Source organism: Ambystoma mexicanum, unplaced genomic scaffold (genome assembly GCF_040938575.1).
Source record: "Ambystoma mexicanum isolate Mex_15411 unplaced genomic scaffold, UKY_AmexF1_1 Mex_scaf39, whole genome shotgun sequence".
Classification (NCBI taxonomy): Eukaryota; Metazoa; Chordata; class Amphibia; order Caudata; family Ambystomatidae; genus Ambystoma; species Ambystoma mexicanum.
In genome coordinates this window covers 1,731,201-1,753,647 of record NW_027182454.1, presented here as the reverse complement: position 1 = coordinate 1,753,647, position 22,447 = coordinate 1,731,201, and the positions used below count along the sequence as shown (strand labels likewise).

General features: G+C 44.9%; 2 protein-coding genes across 2 annotated transcripts in view; one reads left to right on the top strand and one right to left on the bottom strand.

Moving 5' to 3' along the window:
- LOC138559121 (zinc finger protein 268-like) overlaps positions 1 to 22,447 on the top strand; it is a 618,574-nt gene that overhangs the window by 367,882 nt on the left and 228,245 nt on the right. The gene's annotated exons all lie outside the window — the stretch shown is intronic.
- LOC138559118 (zinc finger protein 268-like) overlaps positions 12,244 to 22,447 on the bottom strand; it is an 83,923-nt gene continuing 73,719 nt past the window's right edge. The window contains exon 5 of the transcript XR_011299170.1: positions 12,244 to 12,609. The gene's annotated coding sequence lies outside the window, so the exon portion shown is untranslated. The remainder of the gene's footprint in view (positions 12,610 to 22,447) is intronic.

The following is a 22,447-nucleotide window of genomic DNA, read 5'->3' as shown; positions in this document are numbered from 1 at the left end:
TAATCCTCCCAAGGCAAAGCAACACTAGTAAAGCAATTGTTTTATCATGACTGATATGGAAAGCTACAAACAGGAGACCCTAGTGACTTTAACTGTTGATCAATTGAGAGATCTGTGTAAAGCTAGGAATCTCACTGTAAAAGGCAAAAAGGTTGAATTGATAGAAAAGTTGTTAGAATACCAAAGTCTGAGGAGTGGGTCTGAATCCCCCAAACCTACAACAAATGTAGAAAATGTTGATGGGGATGATAATGTTTCTGAGAGTAACTCAAATGTTATGGATGAGTTAGATGAGGAAGAAGAGTCTTCAAAGGATGGCCCTGTTTTACCTCGACCTGCTCATAGGCCTCAACCTCTGACCACAGGGACCCCACCAGCTCAACATTAAGTCCTGAATTTGTTTCATTAGAAAGAATGAGACTTGAGTTAGAGTTTAAAAGAATACAAGCTCAAACTGAATGCAAACATCAAGAACTTACACTCAGAGAGATGGAATTGAACCATGCACTAGAGATGAAAAAGTTGTCTTTTGAAACTAGTTCTCTCTCAGAGGCTTCTAGGTCTTCCAGTCCTAAGAGACCTTGCATGCCCAACGATGCAGTAAGTATGTACAAGGTTAAGCTTGATAGTTTGGATTGGTTGGCTGCTTTTGAATATAACCATGGGATTCAAGACATTACAGGGAATAAGTTGATTCCTTGGCTTTTTTCTAGGCTACCCCCTGTTGCAACTGATGTGGTAATGGAGTTGGGGGATATAGACAGAAAAGAGTATGAAACTGTGAAGCTAGCTTTGATAGCTAGATTTGGGAAGACGCCATCTCAGTATCTTAAGAAGGTTAGAACCCTCAAAAAGCATGATGGTACCCCTTGGGCTACCTGGGTAACTGAATGTTTGAAAAACCTAGATGGTTGGGTTAAGGGTTACAGTATGAACACTTATGAAGGTTTTAGAAATCTGTTCATGTTGGAGTGTATTTATGATGCCTGCTCTCCTGAACTGAGACAGCACTTGGCTGACTCTAAGGAAATTGATCCCAAGAAGTTAGCTAGGGCTGCTGACTTGTGGATTGCCAACAGGACTACTCACAAGGATTCTGGAGCAACTCAATGAAGGATGACGGGAAACAGCACAAGAAAGACAACAAGGAGAATTGTAATACTTCCAATCCAAAAGAGGGCCACAAACATAACAAGGATAAGCCACAATGAAAACCGAATCAGGCTAGTGTACCTTCTGGGGACAAACCAGAAGGAGGTTAGAACAAACCCCCATTCATCAAAACATTTGGTAAATGTTATGCTTGTGGGTCAACTGGCTATGTGAAAGGGGATCCCAGATGCAAGGGTACACCATCAGGGGTCCGCATTGTCTCCTTAGCCTTCTCCCCAGTGGATGAAGTACCAATAGCAAGTGGAAACTTTCACTTACTGGCTGTGGAACCAATGAAAGTCTCAGCCAGTGTCTCTTTAGTGTCACTGGGTCTGTGGGAACAACAGAATTTAGATGTGTATAACTCCATCCCAGATAATACTAAAGAGTATTACAAAGACAGTGGGCATCATTACAAATCGCCTGATATGGAAACAACGGTGGCGGTAAACCCGCCGCCACCGTTGTTTCCATGCCGGGCGATCACAACTCCTGCAGGCGGGAGGTGATGTTCCCCCCAGGTCTGACCTGGCGGGTTTAACACCGCCCGCCTGCAGGCAGACGAGGAAACACCGGCAGCATTATGAGATGCTGCCGGTGTTTCCATGATCCCCATTCCCATCGAGTCCCATAGGCCTCAATGGGAATGGGGATTAACACTATTCCGCCTCCGTGATTCCCGGAAAACCGGGGTTGTAATGCCCCGGTAATTCCGGGAATCACGGAGGCGGAATGGTAATACGAGTCCAGCGGTAACCAGGCCGTTTTACCACCTCGGTTACCGCCGGACTCGTAATGAGGCCCAGTGTTCTTGTCAATGGTCAGGAGACCCCTGCCATTCGAGACACTGGGGCCAGCATAACTGTAGTTGATGAATCATTTTTCAAAGTTGAGGATGTTGCTAAGGCACCCAAAATCTTAACTAAGCTTGCTAGAGGCCCTGTCCAAATGCTTCCACAGTTACCAGCTCTCATCCAGTGTAATGATCCGACTGTCAAAATACCTGTAAGTGTGCAGAGTGAAGTACCTGGGAGATTCCTGTTGGGGAATGACTTAAAAACTCTTCGAGTTGTATCAAGCACCCCCATGCCTCCCAGCAAAGGGAAAGAGGAGCAGACTAGGAAGGCCAGAGAGAGTGCCTTAAGGGGTTCTCTAGAGGAGATTATAGAGGAAACTATAACTCCTAGTCCATAGGACTTACCGACTGGAATTTCTAGGAGGAAGGAGGAAAAGGGGCAACCTAAAACCTACAGGAAGAAACCAGCCAGCACTCCTGTGCTACCAGCAAGGACATCCCCAAGAGGACTGTCCAAAGCCACACCTGTGACTCCTACACCAGCTGAGGCTGAGTGTGTGTAACAACCTTGTGTGGTTGAATCAGCTGCTGAGGAATCAGAGCTGGAAGAGGACCTTGCTCTTGTTGGAGATCTGGATCCTGCAGACCATCCTGAGCTGCAGTCTTTACTGGCAGAAGGTGGACCCTGTAGGGCAGACTTCAGCAGAGGTCAAAGAGAGTGTCCTAATCTTGAAGTACTTCGCCAACAGGCAGCTTCCCAGCTGGACGGGTAAGAGCTAGGGAAGCATAGGTTGTACTGGGAAGATGGCTTCTTCTACAGTGAACCGACTGAGTCTATCCCAAGACTTGTAGTGCCTCTTGAAAGCAGACTCCAGTTCCTACAGTTAGGCCATAAGATACCTTTGGCCGGTCACTTAGGCTTTATGAAGACCAAGGAAAGGCTCTCTTTATATTTCTACTGGCCTAAGTTGGGGTATGATGTAGATAAATTCTGTAGGAGCTGCCCTACTTGCCAAACCTCTGGTAAGAGTGGAGCCAAGAATGTGGCACCCTTGGTGCCTCTCCCAGTGGTGGGAGTTCCTTTTGAGAGGGTAGGAATCAACATTGTTGGTCCCTTAGGCCCTCCCACATCTTCAGGAAACAGGTTTATCCTGGTTGACCATACTACTAGGTATCCTGAAGCTATATCTATGAGGACTGTTACAGCTCAGGCTGTTGCTAAGGCCCTACTTGGTATTTCTACCAGAGTAGGTTTTCCTAAGGAAGTTATCTCTGAGAGGGCATCCAACTTTATGTCCCACTACATGCAGGCCATGTGGAAAAACTGTGGAGTAACTTACAAGTTCTCAACTGCCTACCATCCTGAGACAAATGGATTGGTAGAGAGGTTCAACCGTACAATGAAGAGCATTATAGGTGCTTTAGAGGAACCCCTTAGAAGAAAGTGGGACCTACTACTGCCATGCCTTCTCTTTGCATATAGAGAAGTCCCTCAGGAGGGAGTTGGATTTAGTCCCTTTGAACTTCTTTATGGCCATCCAGTTAGAGGCCCTTTGGCCCTAATTAAGGAGGGGTCGGAGAGTGTTCCTTCCCCCACGCCAGTGAGGCTCACTGACTATGTGATCGGTCTCCTGAGGAGAATGTCACACATGATGGCAGAAGCATCTGATAACTTAAAAGCAGGTCAGGCTTTGGTCAAACATTGGATGACCAGAAGGCCAACATGGTTGAGTTTACTCAAGACCAGCAAGTTTTAGTTATGGTACCTTCAAGGCAGAGGGCCTTACAGGACAAGTGGATAGGACCCTTCAAGGTTGTGGGTAAACTTGGAGAGGTCAACTATCTGGTGGACTTAGGCAATCCTAAGGAGGCTCCCAGAGTCGTTCACACCAACCGTTTGAAGGCATATGTCCCAAGACCACAAGTGGGAGCTTTGCTTCTAGCTTCAACCCAAGAGGAGGAGGAGAGTGAACCTCTACCTGACCTACTCAGAGGCCAGCCTTTAGATGAGAAAGTAGAAGGAGTTAATCTCTCTTCTAACTTGACACCTGAACAACAGGAGGAGTGCAAGTTTCTGTTAAATCAGTTTGCCTCCCGGTTTTCACTATCACCAGGCTGGACCCCTTTTGGGCAGCATGATATTCAAACTGGTGACTGTTTACCTGTCAAAAACAGAGGTTACAGGATGCCAGATCATGCAAGATCCCACGTAATGGAGGAGGTCAACAAGATGCTTGATCTCGGGTTAAGAGAGCTCTCTACCAGTCCATGGTCTAGTCTAGTTGTTCTAGTACTAAAGGCAGGATCCAAGGAGTTGAGATTCTGTGTGGACTATAGAGCTCTTAATGCAGTCACCAAGACTGATGCCCACCCTTTACCAAGGACAGATGAACTGGTGGATAAACTTGGTTCGACCAAGTACCTCAGTAAATTTGATCTAACTTCAGGCTTTGGCAAATAGCACTGACAGACCATGTCAAGGGGAAAAATGCATTCTCAACCCCAGCAGGCCTCTACCAGTTTAAGGTAATGCCTTTTGTATTAAAGAATGCATATTCCAAAGGATGGTTAATCAGGTTCTGAATGTGATGGAGGACTTCTGCATGGCATACTTGGATGACATTGCAGTGTTCAGCCCTACTTGGAAAGAACATGTTGACCACTTAGGATATGTTTTGTAGGCTCTTGAGCAGGCCCATCTGACCATAAAGTCTAGTAATTGTCAAATTGGTCAAAGTAAAGTGGTCTACCTTGGACATGAGGTAGGAGGAGGTGAAATAAGGCCAATGCCTAGCAAAGTACAAGCTGTACAAAACTGGGCCACCCCTACTACTCAAACCCAAGTGAGAGCCTTCCTAGGCCTCACTGGATACTATATGAACTTCACAGAGAACTATGGGTCCATAGCTTCTCCCTTGAATGTGATATCCTCTTCCAAATTCCCTAAAAAGGTCAGGTGGAATGAGGAGTGCACTCAAGCATTTGATGGTCTAAAGAAAGCCCTTTGTCAAGCTCCAGTCCTAAGAGCTACTGACCATAACCAAACCTTCATTGTGAAAACTGATGTTTCAAACACAGGTATAGGTGCAGTCCTTAGTTAACTGGATCAGAAAGTAGGGAGAACCCCATTTGCTTCATCAGCAGGAAGCTGAAGGAACCAGAAACAAGGTGGGCAACCATTGAGTGGGAATGCTTTGTTATTGTGTGGACATTGAAGAAGTTTAGACCATACTTGTATGGATCTACTTTTGTGATTCAAACTGACCACCAACCCTTGAGATGGTTGATGCAAATGAAAGGGGAGAACCCAAAACTACTGAGTTGGTCAATCATCCTGCATGGGTTTGATTTCACCATTGAACACAGGTCAGGGTGTCACCACCAAAATGCTGATGGTCTCGCCAGGATATTTGACCCACTGGAGTAAGGAGATTCATCCAGGATTGGATTAAACCCTCCTGTCCCTCAGTCTGGGAGGGGCGAGTGTTAGGGAGAATTCTCCAAATGTGCTAATTTCCCTTACTTTTTGAGACCCCCAGCAACTTTGCTGGATTTCTAGGATTTAAGTTTTTACCTGGGAAGAGTGTGAGCCTTTTTTTCCCACTCTTCCATGTATTTTATGTGTGTTTTACTTTTGTGTTCTTTGGTTATGGAGTTTTAAAACAACTCCAATAGCATCATCTTTTTTCTCTGTGTCACACAGCACCTTCAGTGCAGTGGCACAGGGGTGTCTTTTAGACTCCCCCCAAGGTTTAAATACCTTCCCTGAGAATGACTACTTTCTCTCAGGGCAAGTAAAGTTAAATTGGCTTTACTAGTCTCTTTAAATTTACTGACCCAGCACACCCTATCTTACTATAAAGTGCTGCGGGGTTGCTTAACTTCCCCCGAGTCTAAACACTCATGTAACAGTAAAATGTTACCTTTTCCTATTTTAAATGGCTGATGGCAGTGGTTTAGATCAATTACCGTTATTTTTCACGACCGCTAACAATGGTAGCCCAAAATCAGGGGTAGCCATGTTTTTCAATATGGTGCCCCAGGACTATCTGTAAAAACAAGACTCCGGTCATCTGTTTTCACCATTTCTTTTAGGAAAAGTCCTTCTTGTGTGTAACTCTGCGTGCCAAACCAGGTTTGGTCCCTTTGTTTGTGCCCTTTGGTGGGCTTCTTTGCTGAAGCCCTACTATGGTGCCAGAGTGTCTGGCGTGGACAGGATGTGAGGGAGGTGCCGAAACTCCCTGTGCTTAGTCTCCTAGTAGACCTGGATGCACACTGGTGTGATTGGCTGACTGTCCAGCAAGGACAGCCACCCTGCTGGGTGGGTGACAGCCAGGCGGAATGAATGGGGGAAAACTGTTTTAAAGCGTGTCTCTGGGACTTGGAAAGGAGAGTCGACCAGTGGAATGAAAGAACCGAGGAAGAGAAAAAGGAAGAGGACTGCTGCAACTCCTGGATGACCAGTGAAGCCCTGCTGCAGGTCCGAATTGCCTGAAACCCCGACGACAGAGAAGTCCTTCAAGGATAACTTCTTCCCTTGAGTTTGGTGGGAACAACCAACTCGCAAGCCACCTGGACACCGCCCTATCCTGGTCGAATTTTCTTCAGAGTGCTGTTGAAAACCGGATAGACAGAGGGAAGGAATCCAGGGGGACTTTAAGGCACTCCCACCTTAAAACCGATGTCTTGCTACAGCTTTTGGCCTCTTCCCTGGGCAGTGCAGGAACCTCCCGAAGGTCCTCCTTGTCCCCACGACTGAAGCACAGGAACAGCAAAACCTGCACGAACTGCCAGGAACAACTGCCTCAGCTACAGCTTTCTTCATTTAAAAAGGTACTGTGCAAACGTGGTCCGGAAATCTTTTCAGCCATCGAGAAAGTGCGTGAAACTTTCCTCAACTACGAAGGCTTGTCCTTCCTAAACATTCGTCAAACTTTTCACCTAGCCAAATTCTTTAAAAATCTGTGGCAAATACCTAACCGTTTTATACCAGAACTGTGCTATCCTATACAAAAGACTCTGAACCATTGTCTTTGGCTCAGGCCTGTTGAGAAGAATTGCTGGTTGTATTTAACTTGAACTCTTTGCCCTGCCTATGAATGTATTTGGGCTGTCTATTTGTATAACCTTTTCCCACCTTTTCTAAGTATCTAAAGTGCCTTTTTGCTCATACTTCATTTATGAGCTAAACTTGTTTAGTTACTTACCGGTTAGATTTTTGTGGTCTATCTTTTACATTTATATTCTTTTACCAAGAAACCTTGAGAAAGTTTTTACCTGAATCACTGTATTTGTTGGTCCTTTATGTAACTTATTCTACTGCTCACTTAAACTCTTGAGATAAGACTGGCTGCTCAGCCATCGCTACCACTTTACTGTGTAGTGCAGGCTTGTACCAAAAGTTAAATTGTGCTTACACTTGTAGCCCTAATTGTCTATAGTGTTGCCAAAGGGCACTGCAGGTGATTCTACCTAACATGCTGGTCAAGAGACTCTGGTGCAGAGTCTGTGGTGATGCATGGTGTTTATGCAGCCACATGAGCTGATGGTTTTTTATTGACCAGTGGTGGGCTTATCAAGAAACTCTGGTGAAGAGTTTGTGGTGATGCATGGTGTGTATGCAGCCATGGGAGTTGATGTGTAGTGACCCTTTGTCATACATACAGTGGTTTGTGTGCCAGTATTCCATCTAGGATTTGTTTTTGTTGTTGCTTATTCATTGTAGAGTTTCTTCTGGAATCATCCTGGGTTAACTTTTGGGTGGTTCTGGAAGGCTGGGCAACGTCCACATCTTTGTGGCAGTGCCTAGCCGGTCTGGGTTAGTGCTTCATTTTGAGGGCTCAGGGTTTCTGGCCAACAGTTTTGGGCTGCTGTTTTGTGAGTTGGTTGACAGTTGTGTTTTTTCGCCGCGCAAGTTGTTTGCTGGTGCGTGTGTGTTGAGAATTGATCAGGTGAGATTGTGCATTTTAGGTCTTGTGAAAAGCATGTGTCTGATCTTTTTTAGCCTTGGTCTTTTGGTCTGTCTCAGTGGGTTAGAGATGTTCTCTTGCAGTGGTTTAGCGGGCCACATGCTAGCCCATATAGGTGGCCGTTTATGCTCAAGTGTGGCAGCTCTGAGGTTTGCCAGTGGTGGACGGGAGGTGTTTAGCTTTCCAGGATGGTTTGGGTGTTGTGGTTTGGTAGCCCAGAGGGGCAAGTGGCGCTCCAGTGTGGCAGGCTGGTGACCAGTCAGTGGCAGTGGTGGGTGAAGTTGTTTGAGTGTTGCTAAAATGGTAGTGTTTGGTTGCAATGTTGGTGTGGTGCCGTTACATGGAGGTTAGTTATGCCCGGTTGGTCAGCCATTCCCTTGGTTTAACTATTTGTTCTGGTGCTAGAGGTTCCACAGTTCAGGGGTTGAGTGTGGTGCTGTCTGATTTTGAGGGGTGTGCCTGTTTTGTGGTAGCGGAAGGAGGTGTTGGTGTTCTATGATTGTGTGCTTGTGGTAACGGAAGGTGTTGTGATCGACTTTCCTCTCCTCTTGTTACTGCATCCTGCTTGCATGAGGTGTATGCAAGTGGTGATGTCATGCGTGGAATACTAGTAGAATCATTGGAATGTTTGTGTGTGAATGTAGTTCCACCCAAGGCAGTTGAAAGATGTAGCCTGGGTGGTGTGAGCCAGTGTAATAAATCCATGCAAGGCATAAAGATTTATTCATAGAGCCCCCGGAGCGTATGGCTGTCAGGGCACCTTCACATGCCAATGGTTCTGGAATGGCTACATTCCACAACCATACCACGCATACTTGATGTAATATGTAGATTACATAGAAGACCCACTATAACATCCCCCTTCCTTATATTATGAAGAGGAAAGATAAACGGAAAAATAAGAATGAAATACAACAGAAATGGAGAGATGCGAGACACAAAACAAACAAACACAACTGGAACAAGAGAAAAGGATACATCTGTGTTCTCTAGGTGTGCAACACCACTCAGTAGTAAATATAGTCATTGTTGAAATTCTGGATCATCCTGCGGTTTCTCTTGGATAACGAACCTCACTCTTACTTCCCACCGCATTGTCTCTTCCGTCAGAGTCGCTGTCCTGTACCCTCCTGCTAGTGTGGTCTGTCCTCACTTGGGTACTAGGCTTGCTGGTACTTGGCATATTGAAAAAAGTGGTACTAGGCTTGCTGGTACTTGACATATTGAAATCCTTTTCCACCATCACAATATCATCGCATGACAACTTCTTTCCATCCTCCAACACAACTGATTTACCAGAACAACTTTGCACTCTTTGTTGCGATCTGAATCTGGTTTCACCTTTCAACATTTTCTTGGGCTCTTTGATACAAACCCAGTCTCCTCTTTTGATTATATTGTCCTTCACTCCGTTTCTCTGATCGTAGTACTCTGTACTTTGCTTGTTTCTCTCTCACTCCTCTTATGATTTGCTCAATGTCTAAATTAACTTTACCTGTATCCATGAACATCCTTGCAGGTCTCAAACGATTAGAAGCCAGTCTGCCACACATCATGGTAAATGGCTCTACATCTGTGGTGGAATGTGGAGTTGTTCTATATGTACAAAAAGCCTCTTTAAGAGCATCTCTCCATGGGAGTTTTTGTTCATTCTCTCCACAAGTCCATTGGCCATGGGATGATATAGTGATGTAGTTATATGCTCAATCGCTCTGTCTTTTAAAAACAATTGTAATTCTAATGAAGTAAACAGAGCTCCATTTTAGAAAATATCTCTTTGGGGTCACCTTCCCTATTAAAGATCTCATTAAAAAAAACGTAACATTTTCTCAGTGGTGACATTCCCTTCCACAACTCCCCACTCAACCCACTTTGAGGCGTAGTCTATTGGGACCACAATATATATTTTGACAGTATCCAGATTTTCATATGGTCCCTTGATCTCAATTGCCAGCTTTGACCACACTCTACTGGGAATCTCCACTGGCTGTAAAGGTGTTTTCCTCACAGTTTTTACTTTATCACTTGCTGCATATGCAGTACAGTTCCTGACACTTTCCTCCATATCCCTCCACATTCCTAGACACCAGTAATTACTCCTCACCCTTCTCTTGGTTAAACTTCTGCCCAAATGTCCCTCATGGGCCAATGTGAATATCTTTTCCCTCAGCTTCGTGGGAGGAATGATACAATCTCCTCTATAAATGTGTGTCGAGTCCACAGATATCTCATCTTTTATCTGAGCATAGACTCCTAAGCTTTGTTCATGATCACTCCAATCGCTGTTAACAGCCTTGCCACCAAAGATTCGTCAGCATCCTATCTCCCTTCCTCTTGGACCATCTTAATTTCTTTGTCTTCACTTTTGTCAAATCTTTCCTTCATACAACGATCGGCCAGCTCCATAGTTCTGATGATCTCTAACGCTTACTCTAGCAATGGGTCTTTAGCTTGCCACACTCTCTGTTGTACACGTGAATCAGCCACGTTCAGCACCAATTGATCTCTTAAATACTCCACATCAACAACGGTGAAATTACAAGTGGACAGGAGGCCCCTCAGAGCTGCAATGTAGGTGTCTATTGATTCACCCTTTAACTGCCGTCTTGAAAGAAACTCGTACCTTTCTAGCACTACATTGGTTTTGTTACCAAAATGTTTGGCTAACTTTCCTAGTACACACTCAAATTTACAATTGTTGTCACCTGAACCTCCTAAAGCACCATACAGGTCAGGGAGCGCACTGAAAATCCTTAAAGCCTCTGCTCCAAGGCAGTTTAGCAAAGTGGCTTCCTTGAGGTCGTCATTATATGTGCTCCCACCAACTGCCCTTAAGTACCTGGAATCCATCAATCCACTGTTCCCATGGGCATGTGGGATTCCCAGGAAGCGGAAGGAACTGCATAGGTGCTGTAACATGCTGCATGATGGCAGGCAAACAGTCTTACGCTGTGAATGAAATCTGTATGCTTTTGCTTTTACTTGCCTCTTTACTTTTCTTATTGTTTTTTTTTTTTATATATATATATATATATATCTGTATTAAATGTAAAATGAAGATGTTGGTTCCAATTTCCAAAACCTCTTTAAAACATGTTTTCCTGTGTTATGAACTGTCCATGCAGTATCTAGAGTTCACTCAATTACATGTATTGTGATTTACTTTGTTGTTTGTGTGCACGTTATGCCAATCAACCAATCCATCTGCTTTCGACGTTCCTCCGTGCTCCATCACTTAGTTGCCCAGGCAAACCACTCACAGTAATGTTTTTTACAACATGGCCACCACGTTTCGGCACGCCTTTGGGTCCTCTTTTCTAATGTCTCTATTGCCGTTGTGGGAGTATTTTGTATGATGTGGCGCGCTCGCGCTGTGCTGGACCTTTGCAAACCCCCTTATTTTGATAATGAAGGGGAGGCTCACCCAAAGTCTCTTCGTCGTGGGAACGTTGGGGCAGGCAGTCTTAGACAGAGGGTGTTCCAGATAAAGGGAGCAAATCCCCCCCCCCCAGAAAAGGTATACCACATACTCATCTAGAGGAATGGAATTAAAGGTACAGGGAGGACACAGATGGAAGGATCCAGTGCAGAAAGTGGGGACACTTACCATAAAAGGCACAGTGAGCCATACAAAGCACCTTAAACCCAATGTGAGAGATCACAGGGAGCGAGTGTGGATTGTAACAGAATATGGCCACATTTCTCAATTGTGCCATGAGAAGTTAGTCACATACACCAGGCAGCACTGAAAATAAATGGCATTGTCAGAGGCAAGTCTGGAAATAATTAGGGTTATAGCAACTGACATCAGAGTATAAACGTTAAGAAAAGGAAGGTTATTCTACAACTTAAAGGCATACTCTAGTAAAAAATGTTATTGTCCCTATGGGTTGGCCATGTTTTTTTAAGGCTAAGTGGGTCGATTTTAGAAAACTTTCCTATGGACCTTACCCGAGTTTTCGTCCATTAAACGGACGCGAAAACAAGCACCTGTGAGCCGCCATTTTCTGATAATCCTATCTTTTCCCCGATCGCCCTGGCAGACCTGCTTTTGCGGCACTAAATCAATTCCCCCGCCCCTGAGCCTGACATTATCAAAACATTCATATTCCCCGCCTCTCTCTGTGACATTTCTGTGCTGCATAGGCAAACGCGCCCAGTCGTCTTCTGCGCGACTCCACACAGAACCCGGAAACCAACACAGATCAACTCACAACACAGCGCGCCACAATTCGGAATATGAAACTGTACTTTAAAATGAAACAGCAACACGGTACATTTGGTAAAGTACATTTATTTGACATTAAATGTTTAGAGAATATTCAGCAATTGCCATATGAACTCCGAAAGCCATTTATTTTCTTTTATCTGTATCCGCAATAACTGTTCCGTTTCATCTTGAGTCACGCGCTGTTCCATTATGGCACACAGGGTGTTCATTTTCGTAAAAAGAATCACTTTGTAAGCACGGTGAACCGCAAGGCTGTTCCATCAACTAGGCACTAGTCCAGCCTAAAATGTGTTATGTTACTTCTAGCCACTAGTACAGCGTAAGGGCATGTGGGCCCTTGGCGATCGTCCCATAATATAGTGATCGTGCTCCAGTTGTTGACACGAAGCTGCAGGTGTCTGCTGAAGAATCCGTCCGCCGGTGTCTCAAACAGGTGGCAGTTGCAGAAAGGGATCAAATACCTGTTAAGATAACAAATAAAAGATAATTAGTCTCGCTAGCCGAACTTCATTAATATTACTCATTTCATTTGTTACGGCCGATCAGAAACTATTTGCTTGCAAGAGTAGTTCAATGGAGTATGTTGTTCTCTAACATAAATGCGAAAAGTAACGAGATAAATCGAGGGCAACACACAATGATAAACGACACTCTACATGCATGAGGAATGATATGATATATGATATGGCATTTGTAACGCGCGTATACTCAAGTGTTTCTAGGCGTGACGAGGCCAGGTGTCTTTCTGATCGCGCATGGGGAAGGGCTATACATGGTTAGTTGAATACAATTTAAATAATTGGGCCAGCTGTTGGCAAGTGCAAGGTAAATGCCGGGACAAGGGGCTGAAGGGTACAGAGACAGTCCCGTGGTGCAGGGAAAAGTGGCTGGGCCAAGGAGCGAGATCGGTGACACCAGTGTCCTGCATGCCGATGTGCCCACTACGAATAGTTTTAACATCTTTTACAGTCTTCATTCATTCATTTATTCATGCATCCATTCATTAAATCTTCATTCTAGTATAAAAGCGTGTAAAGATTTACTTACATTATATTTGAAATTTCCATTGTGTCTCTTCGTAATGCAGTCTGTAAAACGGACCGTGCTCTTGACAATGATTTTTCGTATACTGACCCAAAACTGAAACTCGGTCTAGTTTCTGAATTTTCTGCCTTATCGTCTCTTACGTTATTGTGCACTCCCTTCAAATGTAGTTCTTTCTGCATGGTCCCTGTCTCAAGGTCAAAAAACAATAGACCCTTATACTTCCAGTGCGACTTGTGGGCCTCATCTGTGCACTGTCCTTCACATTCTTTATTTGCAACATCACGTAGTATAGGCATCTATGAGAACTTGAAGTTTTGAACCCGTCTATGTAGTGCGCCTCAATGTGCAAATGCGAACTGGCTTCTCTCCCAAATGCCACGGCCTGCTTGGCTGGCGCGTTCTAAGTGCCCCAATTTTTTCCCCGTTGTCTGCGAGCTTTGCAGCCCAAATTGAGACATTTAGTTTTTTGCGGAAGGTCAGGGAAAGTATAAAGTACCACAGGAGTTGAGTTAAAAGTGAGATTTATTGTTTGTTTGTTTTATTTTTTGTAATACGCAAGCCTCCCCTCCGTTAACAGTGCGCAGCATTTACATTTACATGAGATGAGACATGAGAAAAATATATACATACACATATGTGAGGTGAATAGAGAGAATTCAAAGATGACACCCAGCTTAGGTTCACAGGTACACTGTACAATTACATTTATTTACAAAAATACAATCCTATTGCAATTATTTAAACCGCGATTTGTACTTCACAATCAGCTGTGCTTCGGGTGGGCATGGCACAGTCGCAATGTTTGGTGGCAATGGATCACTGCTCTGTACCGAAACGTCCAAAATTCCATATCTGTGCTTCTCTAACACAGCAACAATAAGGCCTTTCACAAAGTCGAACTGCATTTCATCATAGACTGGTTTGATCACCCATTGCTTACTTCGTTTTGAAAACACCTTGGTGTAGCGAGGCATCCTTACTTTGCCCCTAGTCCTAGATTGTTCTCGTCCGACATTGCTGTTATGGGCCAAGACCGCTAGTAGGGTGCGATGTTTCATGCCCCGAAAGCTAAAATGCAAGCGCTTTGGCCTGTACTTTAGGCACATATTGTGGAACACCTCCAAATCTCCTGTGTGACAGAATTCTGTCAGTCCTCTCAAATCTCTTGATAGAGTTTTGTCGAAAACAATCTTCTCAATGGCTTTGTGTGTCGGTGATGATGGAATCAACCACTTCTTCTTCCGTGCCTCCTCTGGGGACAAACGGCCATGTTCACATTGGTGGAAATGTTCATTTGCTGTCCAGCGGTGAACATTGGTACAGTGGTGCATCAGTGACCGCCATTTTTCAAGTAGTATTTCCACTGACCCCTCGCAAGTTTTTGAGCTCCACCAAAGATGGTTGGTGATAGAATGTGACCACAGCAAAATACTTTCAAAACCTTTTTTTTTTCCTGCAGCCGAGATTTTCTTATTGATTGATTTAGCAAGATGCCATATGTCAAATTGATGTTTAATATGTGGGAACTGCTCTCTCATTGTCTTGGCAATTGAAACGTGTCTATCCGTGGCTATGAGGTCGATGTGCATCCCCCTCGATTGTAGATCTTCCACTGATTTTATAAATCCTAGTTTCTCCATGGCCACTGAGGATGTACATTGTGTTACCTGCACGACCTCGGAACTCATAATTTTCTTACTATCCATGTCCTGAAAGTGGTAGGTGCAGTACTTGGCAGAAAATCCAGGGCTATGGCACTGTCCATCGCCGGCTAGCCTGAATCGTTTGCCTTCGAATGTACTTGCTAGAGAAAATTGTTCAATTCTCCAAGCATCACTAATGGCCGGAAACAGATAATCATGTTGGTATGTGTAGTACAGCGCACTTGAAATGAATTCGAGTCCCACAAACTGAAAGAAAGCTTCTAACTTTCTAAAACTTGAGCCACTAAAAAGTAAAGCCGCTGCACACAGTAAATTGCCTGCTGGCAGTTTCCCCAGCATTGGTTGTGCAAACCATGAGAACCTATGATTTAATCTACAGGCGGCATTTATTTTAAGGTTACTGCCTTTCATTTTACGAGTCACATTAATGAATGGCTTCCCACATACTTTCAACGGAATGCACACATTTCAGCATACTTATAATTTCCATCAAGCAACTGTCGAATACAATGTATTTGCTCTCTTTCATTAGACTGTCATCCTGCGTCAACGTTGTTTCGGCCTTTGACGTTGTGGAGATGTCAACACATTGGAAAGTAATATCGCTGCTATCAAGTATTGTTGCGTCTATGGATGCTGCGGCTGGTTCATTCTCTCTCATTTCAACATCTGCTAATTCAACATTGATGGGAGAACACAACAATGTCGACATGTTTTTTGGTGGCAATTTTTTGGCTGGTGTAGATTGTGTAAATTGATCTGCAACTACTTCCGAGCTATCTCCAAAACATTCAATAACATCTTCTTGTGGTGGTCCGGTCGCACAGTAGCCATGGTCCAATGCAACTTTGCTGTAGTCTCCAAACAGAGCTAATTCATGTTCTGGCCATTGGACATAAGCATCTCGAGCCTGAACACGCCTCGCCTCAATTAATAGTTCCTCCATAGTGTACATGGTCTGGCAAGCCACATCTCTCATTCGCTTCACTGTCTGTGTGTGTATAGTTCTGACGCCGATGGGTAACTGGAGGAGAGATTGGAAAAGGGATGTTCAGTTTAAACACAAGATGGAGTGTAGTAGAATTGAATAGAAAAAAACATAAAATAGTCCCCACCACAACAATTGTTTTAAAGTTATGAACTGTTTGTAACTAACCTTTTTTTGTTTTTTTTTCTTTGCAACTTTTTTGACTCGACCTTCAACATCTGCACGCTGTAGCTCCGATTCGTTTCCGCTTGTCCTCCCTTCCGCTTGCGCTGCAAGGACTATATTTTCTGTATCCGCATAGACAGCAAGGAATGAGGCTCCATCGTCTCCCTGAAACATAGTACTTTTATTACTATGTATCAAAATATTGTTCGCATAAAACACGTGAGGACACACAGGTACATCTCAATAGCCAAACACGATTTAAACATTGTGTGCAACAATCAAACGACAAGTATTCGACCAGTGATGATCTATTTCGATGGAACTGTCAGTATCCATACCTCTGGCTCTGCATGGACTGCCATGAATGGTTGTATTGGAGAGGAGGCATCCGCATCTCCCTGAAAAAAAGTACTTGCATTAGTATGCTTTTCAATATTGGAAACATAACACACACTTGGGGTCGAACGCACAGGTACATATAAAGAGATAACCGCGAAAGATGCATTGTCCAAAAGAATCAAGGAAAATCCAAATATGATCACATTTCATCGACTTATTTCAACGATTCCTTTACATCTGCATCATCTAAATGAGATGTTCTGATTGTGGTGGAAGCTCCGTCGTCTCCCTGAAACACAGCACTTGCATTAGTATGGTTTTCAATATTGGAAACATAACACACACCTGGGGTCGACAGCACAGGTACATATCAACGGCTAACCACGAATGAAACATTGTGTAGAACAATCAAACGACAGGAATTCCGGCTCTGAAGATGACGCTCGATGGAGCTGTCAGTATCCATACCTCTTGCTGGTGAGGAACATCTAGAAACGTTGTAGATGTGGCGGACGCTTCAGCATCTCCCTGAAAGACAGTACTTGCATTAGTATGGATAACACTAATTATAACTGAAAACAAACACCAGTGGACGATAACTAAGGTGTATATTAATTGGAAAGCAGTAACCAAACATTCGGTAAAATAATTACACGATAGAATAAAACTATTACTTGACATGCATAACACAAGTATGTAGCGGATTAGCCTAGTAAGATTACCTGATACGCGCTAAAAGTGGTTGATAACTGCGACCACGTCAAGGATGTAGAATGTTCTTGCTTCAGATTCAAAGGATAGTCAAGAAATTGTAAAGGTCAATCAATGATTATTAATGAAATGCCAATATAAGAAATAGCCACGTAAGCCGACAGAATACTTGAAAAATGCTCAATACAGCACAGTTCCCTGTTCCCATATATATACATTGCGTTTGTGGGTTATGAAATCGAAAAAGAATATATTGATAAATGTCATTATTCAAAAAACTATACACTCATATCAATATCGAAATTATTACAAGGGATAGAACACCTACAATATCTATTAGTCCATTCGACTACACACTACCGCAAGGCCTAAAGCTAAATCCGGACACTTGACTCACTGGTGGCGGAATGTGGACAAATAGAGTGGGAATAGCGTTTGAGCAATTTCCGTGTAGTTCGCCGTTTATTCTTCTTTGTTACCCAAGAAGTTGTGTATATGTCCAAGGAAAAGTGCCGGCTGCAGATGCGGTATCGATCGCCCCTCTTGTCCTGTAAGAATTGTTGGACTCTACTTTCCAGCTCATCCAGTGGAAATCCGCAATGTCTGACCCATTCTCTTATTCGATCAACAGTTTTCGGGAATACATGCATTGTAGTTCCTTCAGATTTCGCATGGGTCTTCGAAGGGCAACCGCTAATCGAACAGGCAGGCATTGTTGATAAATCTGAAAAGTAAATATCGACATTATTATACAATCTTCAAGAATAAAGATTTGATACAAAAGTAAATGAATCATACATTGATGAATGCAAGGTTTGTTTTGGTCGCAGGAACTGTACCAGTTCATTATGTGCAGCTTAGTATTTGCATAAATTGCAGAAATGTATAAATGATGTGACTAAAATCTGAACATGTGACTCATCCCTTGGTTGTTCTGTATTGCACGAAAAGGAAACATGCTTACATTATAGACTGGACCCCCGAAGGATGCAATTCGATGACAATAGACACAGATGAAAATAAATAGATCTATTGATAGCATAGCAATGGAAACTCTAGTCAATAGCAATGAGACCAATGAACATAGCACTATTGTGTACTCTACTCGCAAATAGAAATTTAAAAATCTGCGAAATATGACTAGGATACATGGCCTTACATTGACCAATAAACAGTTGGATTCAGCAAGTAGAGCAGTATGTTACAGGAGAATAGGTGGATGGCCACAGGTAGCACACTGATGGGTTTGCTCTAAGCAGTCACAGAAGTTCACGGATAGCACGACGACGACCAGATTAGCGTAGATCTCGGTGGTTGCCAGGTAACACGTTCAGGAGTTGACTTGCAAAGCACAAAGATATTCTCATGAGACATATCAAGTGGTTTGTAAAGTATTTGGAACAGGGGTGTGTTGAATGACGTATGTATGTCGTGGACTTAGGGGGGCGGCCTGCTTCAAGGGGAGGCCTGGCTGGAGACACGGGGTCTGAGGAGGCCATGTGACCGATGGCCCCTTGGCGTGGGACACCTTTTGAAGTGTACATGTAGTTTGGCACCTTGGCCGTTTGCGCCTGTCACAGCCCCCCATGCCAGCGCTCATCCCCGGGTGCGAACCGCCTTTGATAGAGGGGGGTGGGATGGATGGGCCTGGGGCGCGCAGATAAGGCACAGGAAGACTGCTGAATGGAGACACACTTATGTGGATTGCAGGGGGGCGGTCTGCTTCAAGGGGAGGCCTAGCTGGAGACACGGGGTCTGAGGAGGCCATGTGACCGATGGCCCCTTGGCGTGGGACACCTTTTGAAGTGTACATGTAGTTTGGCACCTTGGCCGTTTGCGCCTGTCACAGCCCCCCATGCCAGCGCTCATCCCCGGGTGCGAACCGCCTTTGATAGAGGGGGTTGGGATGGATGGGCCTGGGGCGTGCAGATAAGGCACAGGAAGACTGCTGAATGGAGACACACTTATGTGGATTGCAGGGGGGCGGCCTGCTTCAAGGGGAGGCCTGGCTGGAGACACGGGGTCTGAGGAGGCCATGTGAACGATGGCCCCTTGGCGTGGGACACCTTTTGAAGTGTACATGTACTTTGGCACCTTGGCCGTTTGCGTCCCGGACAGCCCCCCATGCCAGCAAGCATCCACCGGCGCGAACCGCCTTTGATACAGGGGGGTGGGATGGATGGGCCTGGGGCGTGCAGATAAGGCACAGGAAGACTGCTGAATGGAGACACACTTATGTGGATTGCAGGGGGGCGGCCCGCTTCAAGGGGAGGCCTGGCTGGAGACACGGGGTCTGAGGAGGCCATGTGAACGATGGCCCCTTGGCGTGGGACACCTTTTGAAGTGTACATGTACTTTGGCACCTTGGCATTTCGCGCCCCGGACAGCCCCCCCCATGCCAGCGAGCATCCACCGGCGCGAACCGCCTTTATATGAATATACAGTATATCGCCTTTATATGAATGATAGTATATCGTTGCTTATCAATAACAAATGCCACATAACGCAGATTCTTGTGAGCACAGACCCACACTTCAACCAGTGTATTATAGTGGCCAAGACCCGTAGGCCTGTATAATCCAATGGTAATTGATAGTATAGATATATGTGATTCATTTAAAAAATCGAGACAAACGTTGTTAAAATAAATGTGGTGTTTTATTTTGTATCTTATTTTCATGAAAAAAAAAATTAGAAGACTTTAAAGGTTATACAGGTCAGGTTGCAGCACAGCGAGAGAAAATCCCCTGTACTGACCGCTGTCACTCGGGAACGTGTCTCTAATGGCACGAACGGCACAGGCGGGTATCACTCTTCGAACGCGGTGTCCAAGCCTCCCGTGAAGCCACCATGTATAGGAACGATAGGCCACCAGCCTGTACCACCTGTGAAAAGGAATGAAACAAACTGTTTTTAAATGACCCAGATAAGTTTAATAAACTTTTGTTGTCAATGACAATTCTTGTAACTAATGGCATTTTACATGGACAAATGCTATCTAGACAATGCACACTATTGAACGACGTACATGCGTTACAATGATATGTAGATGTAATTTTGGATATAGTAGAAGAACATGAAATAGGAGTGGCATGACATGCAGAGTATACTTACTCGTTACTCGGATTACGAGGACGAACAGTTGCTCGAAGTTCGTGCATAAGCACCATCAAGATTCTCAACACAGCCCGTGTGAGGCAGGCTGCCCTGAAGTCTGGCAGCTCGGTGATGCATTGCGGTCGTGGCTCGCCTTCCGTAATGTAGGCCAGGCATCCCGAGTTTTCTCGGCAGCAGCAGTTCTCGTCCTCGGTTGGCATTAGCTCGCACCGATTGCATGTGCACCAGGTGGAGACGCCGTCCATGCGACTAGGCCCAGGCTCTTCATCTGTTGAATCGTCCTCCCAACTGCCGTCCGAATTCCCCATCGTTTTCACGTGCTTCCCTTTCCAGTAGTTCCTCCTCGGTATACTCGGGCTCGTACATGTAGGGCATTATTGTAGCCATTGTGTGGTAAACAGAGTAAAATAATTTACCGATATGGTACAGGTGTTTACACAGGCTACAAGCGACGAAGGTAGCTGAGCACTGAAACGAGTCACAGAATACTCAAAGTAACACAGAGAGAGGAATGGAATCGAAAATCGGCTGCTGTGTGTTGTGAAACGGTCTGTTTATACTTATTGAGGAGAGAGGCGTCCTGCCATTTCCATGGCGACACGTCATTAGCTGAAGCGCAGCGAATGTTGACACGAGACGTGCTTTGGCGTTGGGAAATGGGCGGTACGAGTCTGCTGATGTCAGGCTCAGGGGCGGGGGAATTGATTTAGTGCCACAAAAGCAGGTCTGCCAGGGCGATGGGGGAAATGATAGGATTATCAGAAAATGGCGGCTCAGAGGTGCTTGTTTTCGCGTGCGTTTAATGGACGAAAACTCGGGTAAGGTCCATAGAGTATGCCTTTAATGTGGAAATAAACTACTAGCAAACTGGGGCGTCTGAGAGGCAAGCAAGAGCTCAGTCAATGTTGACACCCAGGTAAATGGCATGAGCACCAAGCCCAGAGGAAAGACAGGGAAGCATGTCAAGTGTCTGGAGCAAACCTAACTACCAATATACAGTTTTGGAAGAGCTCAGCTTTAGTCAGTGAGAAACCATTCACCAGTTCACAGTTATCAGACAGCTCTGAAAGTTAGTGATGCCTCTGTAAGTGTAAGAGGATCAGAGGGTTGTAACTCTAGAATCAGAATGAGAATGAGTAGGAGTAAATTAGCCAGGCCAGATGCAGAATAACAAATGTTAAGGAGAGGGGGGTAAGGCCGAACCCTAGGACACACCACATCCTGTTAATCAGGGATTCTGATATCATATTACTCATCTACTGTGCGATGGCCACGCCAGCATCCCCAGATATTCCCATGCAGGATACCGACTCAGGAGTCCCCCCCCTCCCAGCCAGGCACCAGTCTCACCAACGATTCCTACATAACTAGTTACTATTCTGACCCTTCCTGCCCAAGGTATCATCGCAAGTCAGGACCTATAACCCTTGCCTCCCACCCCTGCCCTACCACCGAAAGAAACAACAAACTTTGCGCTAGACTCTCTAAACTATATGAGCCGCCCCGAAGACTCCTGTCTGACTCCAAATGCGAAGCCAAAAGCTCCACCAAAGGCCCTGCCATCCCCACAACCAAGTCCAAATCTATCGCTCATACAAACATCTCGGTAAAAACGGATGTACACTCCTACAAAGGAGCTCTCCTCAATACTAGATCATTGGTCGCACATGCCCTTGATATAGCAGACCTAATTATTAAAGATAAACTAGATTTTATTGCTCTAACTGAAACCTGGCTCCACAATGCAGCAGGCCCGTCTCTAATGTTGGCCATCCCAGATGGCTATACCATATCCAGGCAGGACCGGGTGGGCAACCGGGGCGGTGGCATCGCCATCATATCCAAAGAAAGTTTAGCTCTCAGACTAGCCCCGACCCAAACTCTGCAATCGTGCGAATCCCTCACTGCCAAACTCCCTATAAACAACACCCAATCCCTCACTATCCACCTGATCTACAGACCACCAGGTCCACTCGGGACCTTCGAGGAAGATTTGCATAACCTAATTTCCAACAATGCGAAAACCACCTCACAACTACTGCTACTAGGTGACCTTAACCTAGGATTTAACGACCCAGCAGACATACATGCCCCTACCATAGCCAATACGATCTCATCACTCGGACTCTCACAAAAAGTTAACCTACCCACCCACCTGAAGGGAAGAACCCTAGAGTGGGTTGCTGATGCTAACTGCTCAGCGGTCATCTCCTCCACCACACCACTACCTTGGACTGACCACTCGCTGGTCTCATTTAACCTACTGAC